Below are 14,788 nucleotides of genomic sequence, written 5' to 3'. Positions count from 1 at the left end.
ATCCCTCATCATAGCTAGCACAGTGCACACCACAGGACATAACTTGAGTTAACATTTCTCAGAACTCAGTCATGCATTCACCACTTTTAAGATTTTTACAATTATAGATACCATTGTGCTGATTTTTTTCTAATATTTTCAGTGAAACAGAATTACTTAAAATTGAAATTAACTTAAAGTAACATATGCAACTATAAAAGTGGGCAATCAGGGTAGGAAAGATAACTTCAAAAAGAAATACAATAAAATGTTTAAAAGGTTTTTTTTTTTTTTTTTACTTTTTTATTGAAAATTTTCCTTAAATGACTTAAATGAATTTACTTCAATTAAATATTTTATTCTTCATCATTTTTATTAAACCAAAATAAAAATGAATAAATAATAGATTTCCACACTACTAAACACTTCATATGTATTCTCTCATCCAATCCTCATAAAGCAACTCAGAATGCATTATACCATTTCCATTTTTCAAGATGAGAAAACTGAGACCAGAGAAGTTAGAAAAGATGCCCAAATCTGCTATGCCACAGATTTAGGATGGACACCCACAGTCATATGATGCCAAAGCCCACAGACTGCTGAGTAAGCAGCGTAGGCCGTTGTCAGCTTAATTATCCACCAACATTCTCTCCAACACAGCTTCATGGAATTTATGATCTCAACACTATCAGCCAACTTCTCATCCCTGAGACCTCTCCCCAGATCCCGTGGCAAAATGCTCAGGACACCCAATGGGATGAGGGTATGGCATTTTTTTTCTTCCTGAAATGCAGTTAGAATTTCTGTCTTTTAGGGGTGGGGAAATTTGTTTGTATGCTTTCTGAGAGAGAAAAAATTCATTGTTTACAATATCCTGCTGTCAGCCAAAGATTGTATTCTGAGGAGGGTCCTTTATTGCAGAAATGGTTTCTGGTTGAAAGAATGCAAATCGCAAGCTTAGATTCTGCTTCTGTAAAAACAGATGACAGAAGGGGAGGACAGAAGGATGGCTTCTATTCTTGGGGAAACAAGAAGTCTGATAATGGATGAAAGATTTAAACAGTGAGAAAAAAACTGGGCAATTGCCAACAGGATAGGAAATCTGAGGGAAAGATCAGAGATCTTGAAAGGAAATGTTGTGGTGATTTTCCGTGGAGTGTGTAATATCAACGCTCTTCCCCAATCACCACAAAAAGATCTTGATGTGGCTGTGATATACTACATGTTTACTGAAAAATAAATTAAAATTTTAATATCCAAGTAGCACTAAAATTATTATGAATATCACCAGTTTTCTGTATTCCACCCTTTTGGAAGCTCTTACTTTCAGAAAAGAGAAAAGGCTTTGAAGTTAGACCTGGACTGGACAGTTTCATTTCAAGGTGGGCAGAACAGGTAAGCAAACAGTTAACAATCTTGTTTATAATTAGACATGCTACATTTCACAGCCTCAGATAATACCTCAGTTTTCGATTATGGCATCCTTTCCACAGAGTTGCAGAGCAGGCCATGGCATTCCTGATGAGATAGCCATCTTCCTGGGAACACTCTTTCCTCTTGGACAATCTAAAAATTCAGCAGGACCCAGTACCCTTATAATGTGACAGGAGCCTCTGAGTCAGCACTAAAAGGAGTTTTCCTGAAGCCCAGACGCATGCAGTACACCTTCGTAACTATTTAATGAGTGTAGAAAGAAAGACCAGACAGCTCAGAAAATGACAGCAACATTAGAAGCATCTTCTCTGGAAGTTCAGTGCCTCATCCAATGTGAAAGGCTTGGGAACTGCACTTGCCCCTTCTCTCACTGCTCTCTATGGGAGGTCGAATCCTCAGAGAGAGAGTAGCTCTCCACAATATGAGTGACATTACTGGTAAAGAGAGAGATCAACATACTGGAAGCAGCACAGGGCTTTGAGGCAGTCAGATTTGGGGTTGAAAAACTCCAGCGCTAACTAGTTGTGTTTTCTTGAGCAAGTTGCTTAACATCCACTTATTCCTTAAAGGAATGTGTATTGAGTGCTTGCCATAAACCAGGTACTATTCTCTCTGTTAATTTCTCATCGGACAAATGGAGGTAACAATAGCACCTACCTCCTAAACAAGCCCCCTACTGAGACCACATGAATTAAAGGGGCCCACCTCTGTTTTCCCAACATCCCCTGCTCTCATAGCTTTCCTGCTTCCCACACATCAGTACCGTAATTATCTGTGTCTATTAGACTGTGGGCTCTTTGAGGCTAGGACCAAACTTGAATCATCATGTGTACCCGCAGTACCTAGAACCTAGTGCTCTGAGGGTCTTCAGTAAACATTTATTCTATGAAGAATATGGAACATTCTACACACCCAATAAAGTTTAGTTGTTATTGTACTGATTATATGTTAGTTGGTAATAATATCTTCTAAATAAGTGACTATAGGACATCTTTCAACTCCAATTTTCTTCACTAAGAGAAGGGTCTATGTATTTCAACCCCATACTTCTCATGATTTCCAGAGCCAGTATATTCTTGAATTCTTGATTTCTTAATGTATCTGAGTGTATCTGTTAGTGTGATTTTCCTCCTGATGAGATTGAACTGAATAATTCACTGATTGCTTCCCACATGCAGAGTAATGGGTATATATAGGCATGCTAATTAGAATATTTTATTTTATAGGTAAAAGTCATAAGTATCATTCAGGCTTACATAGATATATTTGATGGTATGAACCCAGGGATCAATGGAATTGTCAAGTACAGGTAAGCACTCTTGTATTCACAAGAGATAGTCCTGCTGGTTTTCCTCCAACTTCTGTAGCCACATCTTCTCTATTTCGCTTCTCTCCTGTTTCTCTATGTCCCTTCTTTGCGCTCCCCTGTTTCTGTACATAGGATAAAGACCATATTTCCTTGGTATTTACAGATCTGGCATATAGGTCATTAGTTGAAACCTAATAGGCATACTGACTATTTGTTGAATTAATTAATTAACCTTAGTAGTGACACTGATAGGAAAACAAGCTCCCTAACGCAGTCTGGAATGAGAAAAACAAGTGCCACCACTATTAGTACCAATGTGTAGCTTTGTGTATCAGGTACCAAATCAACTATTGTGGTGAGTTATGAGGTACTGAGGAAGAAGAACTTTGACTCCTTTTACTGAGACATTGCACATGGTAACTGTCACAGTGAATCAAAGTTGCTTTTCCCAGATCTTGGTCATTCGTGTATCATCTTCAGGATTTTTAACATATCCAAATACCACCTGAAGAACCATTTGATTAATATTTCCATTGAAACCATATAAACTTCAAATTTAAATACAGTTTAAAAGAAGCCCCACATCATGATCAAGAATGGAAAACTAATGTTTCATGTCATAGAATATAACTAAAAATAAACACAATGAAAAACAAATAGTTGTAAAATTCTTAAAAATCTGAAAAATAGCAGAGGTGCTATAGCTGATTACCACTATATGATAAAACTAATATGTCTCCTTTCGAGATATGGGAAAGAAATTGTTTTCTTTTCCTGCTGCATTCTAAGGAAGACCCCTGTATTTTAGTGCTGGCTTTTGGTATTACAGTGTCCACAGAAGGGGTTCAGAGACAGCAAAATTTCCATGTCTGAGGAAATGGATGGGGGAGGGGCTGTAGAGGCAATATAAAGTATTAGTAATTAACCAAAAATAAACAGAACCTCCTCTGTTCTGCCTAAAAATAGTGCAATTGCAGATTTCCAAACTCACCCTCCAGGAGCAGTGAAATCCTGCATTATCTCTGAATGCCAAGAGTTTGTAAGTGGACATAAATAAACTATCGCTGCTACAGCTTGGGTTCAATCAATCCAATTGCAACGAGGCCCTAGGTTTAACACTACTCTTATTGCTCTTCCTGGACAGGAATCTTGGGCACCCAAGCATACCTGCCATGCTTCAAAAAGAGCCATTCACATCAGTATGGGGGGAGCCACTGGGGTTCTAGTCCAGTCACAGGTCAGGATGCGATGATACAGATCATGGAAGAAGGATCGTTGTCCTTTCTACCTTATCCCTTTTGACCACACAACTAAGTCCTGGACCTATTTTATATTGATGTACTTTGTGCTATGAGGACTTAAAACAGGCTGTAAAGGATTCACTTCTATTCCCACTGGACAATGGCTGATGATATCAGCAGTGAAGTTGTGACCTCCAGTGGGTATTGGAAGAAACTGTACCATTCTGGATAGGTTATTTGGGAAGCCCGTGTCTTGGCTGACTTCTCTTCAACGTGTCTGGGTTTCCTGAAGTCAGAAGATTTCTGTCTGTAGGAGTTCCAGGAAATGAGCCCTCTGACATCAAAAGACTCTTCGGTTAGAATGTTTTCTTTGCAATAAGACTTCTTAGGCATCAATTCTAGGCACAACTGCTTCCAGTATAAAAAGAAGGTTGCCTAAAACAAAGAAGAAATAAACTTTCATAACTCCTTTGCTCATCTCCCAAAACAAGTCTACCTCTCATCAAGTTCTGGGAAAAGTCCTGGATGGTGCATTCTGTGGAGGATATAATAACACTGTGGTGTGTCAACTTGGGTAGGCAAAATTATATTTCCCAGCATTAACTTTCTATAATGTTTCTTGATAAGTGGGCTACTAGAGATAATCTCTTGTGTGAATTAGAAGATGGAAGAGAAGTAGCAGCCATTCTATGGCATACACACTACTCCCGGTTATTTAAGCATGAATATAGCTTCTGCTGCAAAGGTATTTTCCAGATGTACTAGAATACCCTAATCAGTTGACTTTGAGTTAGAGGAATTGTCCTGGGTGGGCCTGACTTAATCAGTTAGAAGGCCTGAAAACCTAGGTAATACCATTCAGGACATAGGCATGGGCAAGTACTTCATGTCTAAAATACCAAAAGCAATGGCAACAAAAGCCAAAATTGATAAATGGGATCTAATTAAACTAAAGAGCTTCTCAAAAGAAACTACCATCAGAGTGAACAGGCAACCTACACAATGGGAGAAAATTTTTGCAATCTACTCATCTGACAAAGGGCTAATATCCAGAACCTACAAAGAACTCAAACAAATTTACGAGAAAAAAACAAACAACCCCATCAAAAAGTGGGCAAAAGATATGAACAGACATTTCTCAAAAGAGGACATTCATACAGCCAACAGACACATGAAAAAATGCTCATCATCACTGGCCATCAGAGAAATGCAAATCAAAACCACAATGAGATACCATCTCACACCAGTTAGAATGGCAATCATTAAAAAGTCAGGAAACAACAGGTGCTGGAGAGGATGTGGAGAACTAGGAACACTTTTACACTGTTGGTGGGATTGTAAACTAGTTCAACCATTATGGAAAACAGTATGGCGATTCCTCAAGGATCTAGAACTAGAAGTACCTTATGACCCAGCCATCCCATTACTGGGTATATACCCAAAGGATTATAAATCATGCTGCTATAAAGACACATGCACACGTATGTTTATTGTGGCACTATTCACAATAGCAAAGACTTGGAATCAACCCAAATGTCCATCAGTGACAGACTGGATTAAGAAAATGTGGCACATATCCACCATGGAATACTATGCAGCCATAAAAAAGGATGAGTTTGTGTCCTTTGTAGGGACATGGATGCAGCTGGAAACCATCATTCTCAGCAAACTATCACAAGAACAGAAAACCAAGCACTGCATGTTCTCACTCATAGGTGGGAACTGAACAATGAGATCACTTGGACTCAGGAAGGGGAACATCACACACCGGGGCCTATCACGGGGAGGGGGGAGAAGGGAGGGATTGCATTGGGAGTTATACCTGAAGTAAATGACGAGTTGATGGGTGCTGACGAGTTGATGGGTGCGGCACACCAACATGGCACAAGTATACATATGTAACAAACCTGCACATTATGCACATGTACCCTAGAACTTAAAGTATAAAAAAAAAAAATTCTTTACAGTGTAACTTTAAAAAAAAAAGGGGGGGGGCTTAGGCCTTCTTTGGGAAAAGAGACACTTGTACCTGTAGAAACCACCTTCATCCCATACCTGAGGAGGCTCTAGCCTACTCATGATCTTTACTTCCTGACTGGCTATTCTATGGACTTTGGACTTACATAGCCAGCCCCCACAATTATGTAAGCCAGTCCCTTGAATGTGTATGTGTGTATATATGTGTATCTCCTGCTGGTTTTTTTTATTTGATTAAACCTTGAGTAATAGAAAAATCAATGTGTTTTCTTAATTAGAAAAAGAATAGAAAAGAAAAAGGTTGTTTTCTCCTGTATGTCTTTTTTTTTTTTTTTTGAGACGGAGTCTTGCTCTGTTGCCTAGGCTAGAGGGCAGTGGCACAATCTCGGCTCACTGCAAGCTCCACCTCCCGGGTTCAAGCAATTCTCTTGCCTTAGCCTCCCGAGTAGCTGGGATTACAAGTGCCTGCCACTGTGCCCAGCTAATTTTTGTATTTTTAGTAGAGATGGGGCTTCACTATCTTGGCCAGGCAGGTCTTGAACTCCTGACCTCGTGATCTGCCCGCCTCAGCCTCCCAAAGTGCTGGTATTACAGGTGTGAGCCACCGCTCCCGACCCTGTATGTCTCTTTTTAAGAGTAAGGAAACCATTTCCTTACTCTTAAAGTCTCCTGCCCTCAAATTCTATTTCTAAATACATTTTTAAACCCTGAGTAACATCTTAGTCCACTTCAGATATTAGTAATAAACTTTTACCATTTTCCATCCACTAAAAAGTCAACTCCTTTATTTGTGCCTTTCAAACAGCTCTAACCTATGTTGGATGATGAGGAAATGATGGGAACAAAGTTTTCGTATTGGTCTTTGTGACCCAAATGAGATAGATTTTCCCAAACCTGCTGGCTGGGCATCATGTTAGATTCTAAGATGCAAAAATGAACAAGCTTCATGCTGGGTTTGTGATGTTTGCTAAGAGACAGAAAAGAAAAAAGAAGCTACAGCAAAGGGTATATGTGCTCTCTGAGATACAAGAAATACAGAGTGCTTTGAGATAGCACAGGATGGAAATCCCTGCTAGTTTACGGTGGCCTCTTGGAGGAAGAGATTTATCAGCTGAGACTTGAAGGGACATTAAAAAGACAGCCAAGTGGAAAGGGGAGGGCAAGTTTTCCAGTTAGTGGGAACAGTATATCTGAGGCCCTGAACAAGTCAGAGAAAGCTTGATTCACATGAAGAACAGATTTCTCTCCTAGCTCTGACAATAATATATTGAGCTTATTTGCTAATACAGCATCCCTGCCTCTCCATATACACACTGTATCATGAGAAACTTGTTTTATTCATTTGAATGTTGAATTTCCTAATCTAGGAATGGGAACTAGGGAGCTAGGGATGCAAGATCCTGGGGCAGGATGGGGACTTTTTAATCTATACCTTTTGTTATTTGCTGATTTTTAAAAATTCTGTGAAAGTATTACATAATTTAAAAATTAAATATGTGGTCGCATGCGGTGGCTTACGCCTGTAATCCCAGCACTTTGGGAGGCCGAGACGGGTGGATCACGAGGTCAGGAGATTGAGACCATCCCAGCTAACATGGTGAAACCCCGTCTCTACTAAAAATACAAAAAAATAGCCGGGCGTGGTGGCAGGTGCCTGTAGTCCCAGCTACTCGGGAGGCTGAGGCAGGAGAATGGTGTGAACCCGGGAGGCCGAGTTCGCAGTGAGCCTAGATCACGCCACTGTACTCCAGCCTGGGTGACAGAGCGAGATTCCGTCTCAAAAAAAAAAAAAAAAAAAAAAATTAAATGTGGAATTAATCAAATGGTAGCAAATCCCAAACATTACAACACACACATAAAATAGGGAAACATATCATTTGTAATACCATCATTCAGAGATGTTCAGTCAACAATTTTTATGTGTTTATATATCTTTCTAAACTTCTAACTATGCATTTGCATGTACACACACACATCTCTATTTCAAAAGCTGCTTTTCTCATTTGACCTTAGAAGATGAATATAATTTTAATGTCAATATATGGTTGCATCACCATTTCTAATATCTCCATGATACTCAATTTCATGGATATAGAATAATTCTTTTAACCATTGCACACTTTGATAAATACTTAGGTTTTTTTCTGGTTGTCTATGGTTACAGTGCTAATTCAGAAGAGCAAAGTACAGAATAGTTTGTACAGTGTGCTACCATTTAGGTAAAAATGGATTGGGAATCTATTGATCAATATACTTATTCACTTGGGAAGTTACTGAATTCTTTACCAAGTGAATGTTAGAAACTATTTTTAGAATTTCACAAAAATTTAAATGAAGATTTATTCCCACAGGAGTGTGCTATACTAGAAATAACCTATAAAACCCTTTTCACAGAGAAGTCAATCCTCTTCAACCCCTCCACTCTTCTCCACCTCCAGTCCTTGACCACCAACCAGATAATTTTTTTTTTAAAAACAGATTCTCCAACCTGTCCCTTTGCCATCCTCTGCCCTGTAACCTCCTGTACTTTTTTTTTTTTTTCATGAATCACCTATCATTACCAATCATCACTCTAAGGGGGACAGCCCTTTTCCGTGCACACACTGTTCAGTGCCCAGGGCCCGGGTGTTTTGAGGATTCCAAGAAGCAGTGATTTATTTTGCATGTAGTAGAAATAATTAGGCCATTACACCCAGCATACAGGGAAACCCACCTTCCTTTCACGTCCTGCACCCCTACTTGCCTTAAGAATAAATTTGGGACCCAATTTTCCTAATAGTCCCTTTATTAGTAACCTGACAACCGTGACATTTTGTTTCCAGAAAAACGAACCTCCACTCTCTGGAAAATCACCTCCATTTTCCAGAAAGCCTCCTACAACTGCAGCCACTCTAGCATGTCAAGAAGACTCTTCTCTGTGGTTTTAACCCCATCTCTCCTAGGGTGGCCATTTATTTTAATGTTGTGGCCAAAGAATGTCAAAGGAGCAGCTGGATTTAGGAGTGCGTGATATTCCATAGCAAAGATTTGATGGACTGGAGAGGGAAGAGGGAAGGAGAGAGAAGGGGAAGGAAAGAGAACGGTTTAATAGCAGAAAGTGTTGTGTAGGGTTTTCTGGGGCATGTTTTTAAAATCCTATCTGTATTTCCGTATAAAATATGACTTTCTGTCTTTTTTTTTTTTTCTCCACAAATGGAGAGGCAATAGTGTACTGTACTGGGTTAAAATAATGGGTACTAGGGCCAGACCTATGCCTGGATTCAAATCTCAGCACCACCATTTAGTAGCTGTTTAAGTTGACTGAGGTCCCTTGGTTTCCTCAAGTGGGATATTGAGAAAATAATAGTACCTGCATTATAAGTGTTGAAGCGAACTAAATATGGCCTGAGAAGGACTCCGTACTTCTATATTTGAGTCCTTGTGGACAAACTGTAACCTAACTTAATAGGTAGACAAGATTGAAAACCTAATTTATGATTATGCCCTGTAACAATAGCTGAGTCAGGGCCAATCCCAACAGGCATACTTCAACCACTCATAGACTGCTAAGTGTTCAAATTGTGTTCAATTAAGCAAACGCAGAGCTGTAACCAATCCAGTTGTTTTGGTACTTCACTTCCGATTTCTGTATGACACTTCCCCCTTTTTTTTTTTTTTTTTTTTGCTATAAATCTTCTTCCACCATGTGGCTGCACTGGAGTCTCTCTGAATCTGCTGTGATTCTGGGGACTGCCTGATTCGCGAATCATTCATTGCTCAATTAAACTCCTTTAAATTGAATTCAGCTGAAGTCTTTCTTTTACCATAAGGTTGCTGTGAGAGGCTAGGCACTGTGACTCACGTCTTAATACCAGTACTTTGGGAGGCCGAGGGGGGCGGATCACTTGAGGTCAGGGGTTAGAGACCAGCCTGGCCAACATGGCGAAACCCCGTCTCTACTAAAAATACAAAAATTAGCCGGGCGTGGTAGAACATGCGCCTGTAATCCCAGCTACTTGGAGCCTTAGGCAGGAGAATTGCTTGAACCCGGGAGGCACAGGTTGCAGTGAGCCGAAATCACACCATTGCACTCTTGCCCGGGCGAGAGTGAGACTCCGTCTCAGGAAAAAAAAAAAAAAAAAAAAAAAAAAAGATTGCTGTCAGAATTAAGTCAGTGCATAACAAATACTTCAAATAGTGCTGGCATATCTTAAGTGTTCAATAAGTGTTTGTATCAATGTTTCTGTGTAAGTCAATTCAGAGTCAGTTGGTTTAAAATCAGTGTTCAAAGGTTTCAGACATCCCTGTTTGCTTGGCACCTGCCTTCTAGATTGGAAACAACTATTTCCAGTGTTGAATTTTTATGAGACCCTCTTACTGTACCTTGAAGTTTTATGAGACCCCCTTACTGTACCATGTGTATGTGTGTGTGCATACTTATGTGTGTCCATCTAGTCTGCCTCAAATTAATGTACATGGTTAAATTTTAAAAAATTATTTCTGGATTTCTGGCCTGGATCTGTCTGGTAGCTAATTATTTCAATAACATTTCCACACTCCAGTATAATACTTAGAAAAGTAGTGAACCTTGGATTCCAACTTCAGTGAAGTGGAGTAGGTACTGGGAAACAGGACAACATTGTTCTTTTTTTTTCTTTTTCTTTTTCTTTTTTTTTTTTTTTGAGATGGAGTCTTGCTCTGTCGCCCAGGCTGGAGTGCAGTGGCGCAATCTTGGCTCACTGCAGCCTCTGCCTCCTGAGTTCAAGTGATTCTCCTGTCTCAGCCTCCCGAGTAGCTGGAATTACAGGTGCCCACCACCACTCCCGGCCAATTTTTGTAGTTTTAGTAGGGACAGGGTTTCCCCATGTTGGCCAGGATGGTCTTGAACTGACCTCAGGTGATTCACCCACCTCAGCCTCCCAAAGTGCTGGGATTACAGGCATGAGCCACCACCCCCGGTCAACATTGTTCTTTAAAAGTACATTTTATGCCTAACTACTGATTTCGGTTTGCATTTTTCCCTTTGGATACAAGAGATTATTTTGTTTAGAAAGCAAGCTTTCATGACTTTGTTCCAGTAAAAGAGAAAGAGATAAAGATTTTAAATGCAATGTATCAAAAAGTAGTGGTCATCAGCATTATTCTCAAAGAAGCTATTGTGAAGAATGGAGGGTGGGGAGATGTCACGATGCTTAAAATTGTTTTAAAATTCTAGCTCAAGGACTTAGATATCGGGAAAGAAGTCATGTTGCCCCCAAAAGAATCACAGGAAGGAGGAGGAGCCATCTGCTATAGACTTGTATAAGGAGATTATTTTTCAAATTAGCTTATAATATTGGGAAAGTTAAATATGTATTTTTTTAATTATTTAAAAGTGGGAAATATTTCATTATGCTGCTAAGCACCATTTTTTTGTCATGTAGTTAATTTGAGTGCAATGGACCATTTTCCATTTCACTGTATGTATATAAAGATTCAGGTTTGAGTAATAACAATAATTTAATTGTGTTAGGGTTGCTGAGATACATTAATAGATATATTTATTCCTGAGATAATCATCTACCTCCAGTACAATTTTTGCTGAAAAATACAAGCACCTCACAGGGCATAGCATCTCTGCAATGTATTCTTCATTAAAGCTAAGATCTCTGAAACCAACAACATTGGGTTTTATCGTTTCAAATTTCCATGGATAAGGATGGAGTTTGCAGCTTGATCAATAAATGAGAGACACTATAAGAGAGAATTGAGTACCTGACAGAGGTGAAACACTTGGGAAACAGCTGTTCCATGTGTCCTGCTCATCGAATGGGGTACATCCCTCAGAAAGAGAGCTCCCCAGAAACAGCTGTTACCTGGGAAAGAGGAGGTGGATGTTTTACCTGAAAGTCCTGTGCCATTCACAGCTAGAGAGAACTTAGAACCGCCGAGTTCACCTCTAGTGTCGTGAGTGATTAAAAATCCAAAAGAATTCTTATCTTTCTGGACAGAGGATTGGTAAAAGGGGCTCCTGGAAACCAGAAAATATGGAGAGGGAGAAACTTATCCCTTTTTTTTTTTTTTTTGAGATGGAGTCTTGCTCTGTCGCCCAGGCTGGAGTGCAGTGGCAGCATCTCGGCTCACTGTAGCCTCTGCTTCCCGGGTTCAAGCAATTCTCCTGTCTCAGCCTCCCGAGTAGCTGGGATTACAGATGCCCACCACCACTCCCGGCCAATTTTTGTAGTTTTAGTAGGGACAGGGTTTCCCCATGTTGGCCAGGATGGTCTTGAATTGACCTCAGGTGATTCGCCCACCTCGGCCTCCCACAGTGCTGGGATTGCAGGCATGAGTCACCGCCCCGCCAGCATTGTTCTTTAAAAGTACATTTTATGCCTAACTACTGATTTCGGTTTGCATTTTTCCCTTTGGATACAAGAGATTATTTTGTTTAGAAAGCAAGCTTTCATGACTTTGTTCCAGTAAAAGAAAAAGAGATAAAGATTTTAAATGCAATGTATCAAAAAGTAGTGGTCATCAGCATTATTCTCAAAGAAGCTATTGTGAAGAATGGAGGGTGGGGAGATGTCACAATGCTTAAAATTGTTTTAAAATTCTAGCTCAAGGACTTAGATATCGGGAAAGAAGTCATGTTGCCCCCAAAAGAATCACAGGAAGGAGGAGGAGCCATCTGCTATAGACTTGTATAAGGAGATTATTTTTCAAATTAGCTTTTAATATTGGGAACGTTAAATATGTATTTTTTAAAATTATTTAAAAGTGGGAAATATTTTATTATGCTGCTAAGCACCATTTTTTGTCATGTAGTTAATTTGAGTGCAATGGACCATTTTCCATTTCACTGTATGTATATAAAGATTCAGGTTTGAGTAATAACAATAATTTAATTGTGTTAGGGTTGCTGAGATACATTAATAGATATATTTATTCCTGAGATAATCATCTACCTCCAGTACAATTTTTGCTGAAAAATACAAGCACCTCACAGGGCATAGCATCTCTGCAATGTATTCTTCATTAAAGCTAAGAAGATCTCTGAAACCAACAGCATTGGGTTTTATTGTTTCAAATTTCCATGGATAAGGATGGAGTTTGCAGCTTGATCAATAAATGAGAGACACTATAAGAGAGAGTTGAGTTCCTGACAGAGGTGAAACACTTGGGAAACAGCTGTTCCATGTGTCCTGCTCATCGAATGGGGTACATCCCTCAGAAAGAGAGCTCCCCAGAAACAGCTGTTACCTGGGAAAGAGGAGGTGGATGTTTTACCCGAAAGTCCTGTGCCATTCACAGCTAGAGAGAACTTAGAACCGCCGAGTTCACCCCTAGTGTCGTGAGTGATTAAAAATCCAAAAGAATTCTTATCTTTCTGGACAGAGGATTGGTAAAAGGGGCTCCTGGAAACCAGAGAATATGGAGAGGGAATTTTTTTTTTTTTCTTTTGAGACAGAGTCTTGTTCTGTCACCCAGGCTGGAGTGGAGTAGTGCAATCTCGGCTCACTGCAACCTCCGCCTCCTGGGTTCAAGCGATTCTCCTGTCTCAGCTTCCTGAGAAGCTGGGCTTACAGGCGTGTGCCACCACATCCAGCTAATTTTTGTATTTTTAGTCGAGACAAGGTTTCACCATGTTAGTCAGTCTGGTCTCGAACTCCTGACCTCATGATCCACCCGCCTCAGCCTCCCAACGTACTGAGATTACAGGTGTGAGCCACCGCACCTGGCCAGAGAGGGAGAATCTTAAAGAGGAAAGAGCTTGAGAGGGAAATTTCCTAATGCTGTGAAGGAATATGTATAAATTTCAGGCTTTCTGTTAAGTTGTGCATTCACAGAATTTACCCAAAGCAGCGTAGTAAAGTATTTTGAAGTTTCTATTACATAAAGTGCCACTGAAGTCTCAAACTAAATACTGAGAGGTGTGTCTATGGGACAGTCAAAGCAGAATAGCAATTTCTTTGCAAACTGAACTGAAAATGGAATAATAATTCAAAGAAAGCGAGACAGAACATTTAGTCTGAATCTAACCAGGTTGGTCTAGCTAAGTCCAACCAAAAAAAATTCAGCATTCTCCAGAGGATATTAATAGGACCCAGATTCTAACAAGATAATATGTAAAATGCCAAGAATATAACCTAAACTTATACTAAATATCAAGAATCAGGAAAATTTGAAAAAACAATGTAAAAATAGGCAACATATACCAACCCCAGGATGACGCAGATTTGTCATCTGGGAATTGTCAAATATTTTTAAAAAACTGTAAAATCATTATGGCCATGTTCCATGGGGGCGATGGTATAGTAAGGATAAATGCTGCTGAAATGAAAGATAGAAATACTGAGCAGAGAAATATAATTTTTTTTTTTTTTTTTTGGAGACGGAGTCTCGCTCTGTCGCCCAGGCTGGAGTGCAGTGGCCAGATCTCGGCTCACTGCAAGCTCCGCCTCCCGGGTTCACGCCATTCTCCTGCCTCAGCCTCCCAAGTAGCTGGGACTACAGACGCCCGCCACCTCACCCGGCTAGTTTTTTGTATTTTTTAGTAGAGACGGGGTTTCACCGTGTTAGCCAGGATGGTCTCGATCTCCTGACCTCGTGATCCGCCCGTCTCGGCCTCCCAAAGTGCTGGGATTACAGGCTTGTGCCACCGCGCCCGGCCGAGAAATATAATTTTTTAAAAAGTCAAATAGAAATTTTATAAATGAAACACACAGTATGTGAAATTTTAAAATTCACTGGATGAGCTCAATGGAAGAACGGGCAATGATAAATACAGGGCCAGTGACTTAAAATTAGATAAATAGAAATTATGCAATCACATGAACACAGAGTAAAAAGATTGATATAAAATAAGCAGCAACTCAGAAATTGTCGT

This window comes from Macaca mulatta, chromosome X (assembly GCF_049350105.2).
Source record: "Macaca mulatta isolate MMU2019108-1 chromosome X, T2T-MMU8v2.0, whole genome shotgun sequence".
Taxonomy (NCBI): Eukaryota; Metazoa; Chordata; class Mammalia; order Primates; family Cercopithecidae; genus Macaca; species Macaca mulatta.
Note: the sequence above shows the minus strand (reverse complement) of the source record.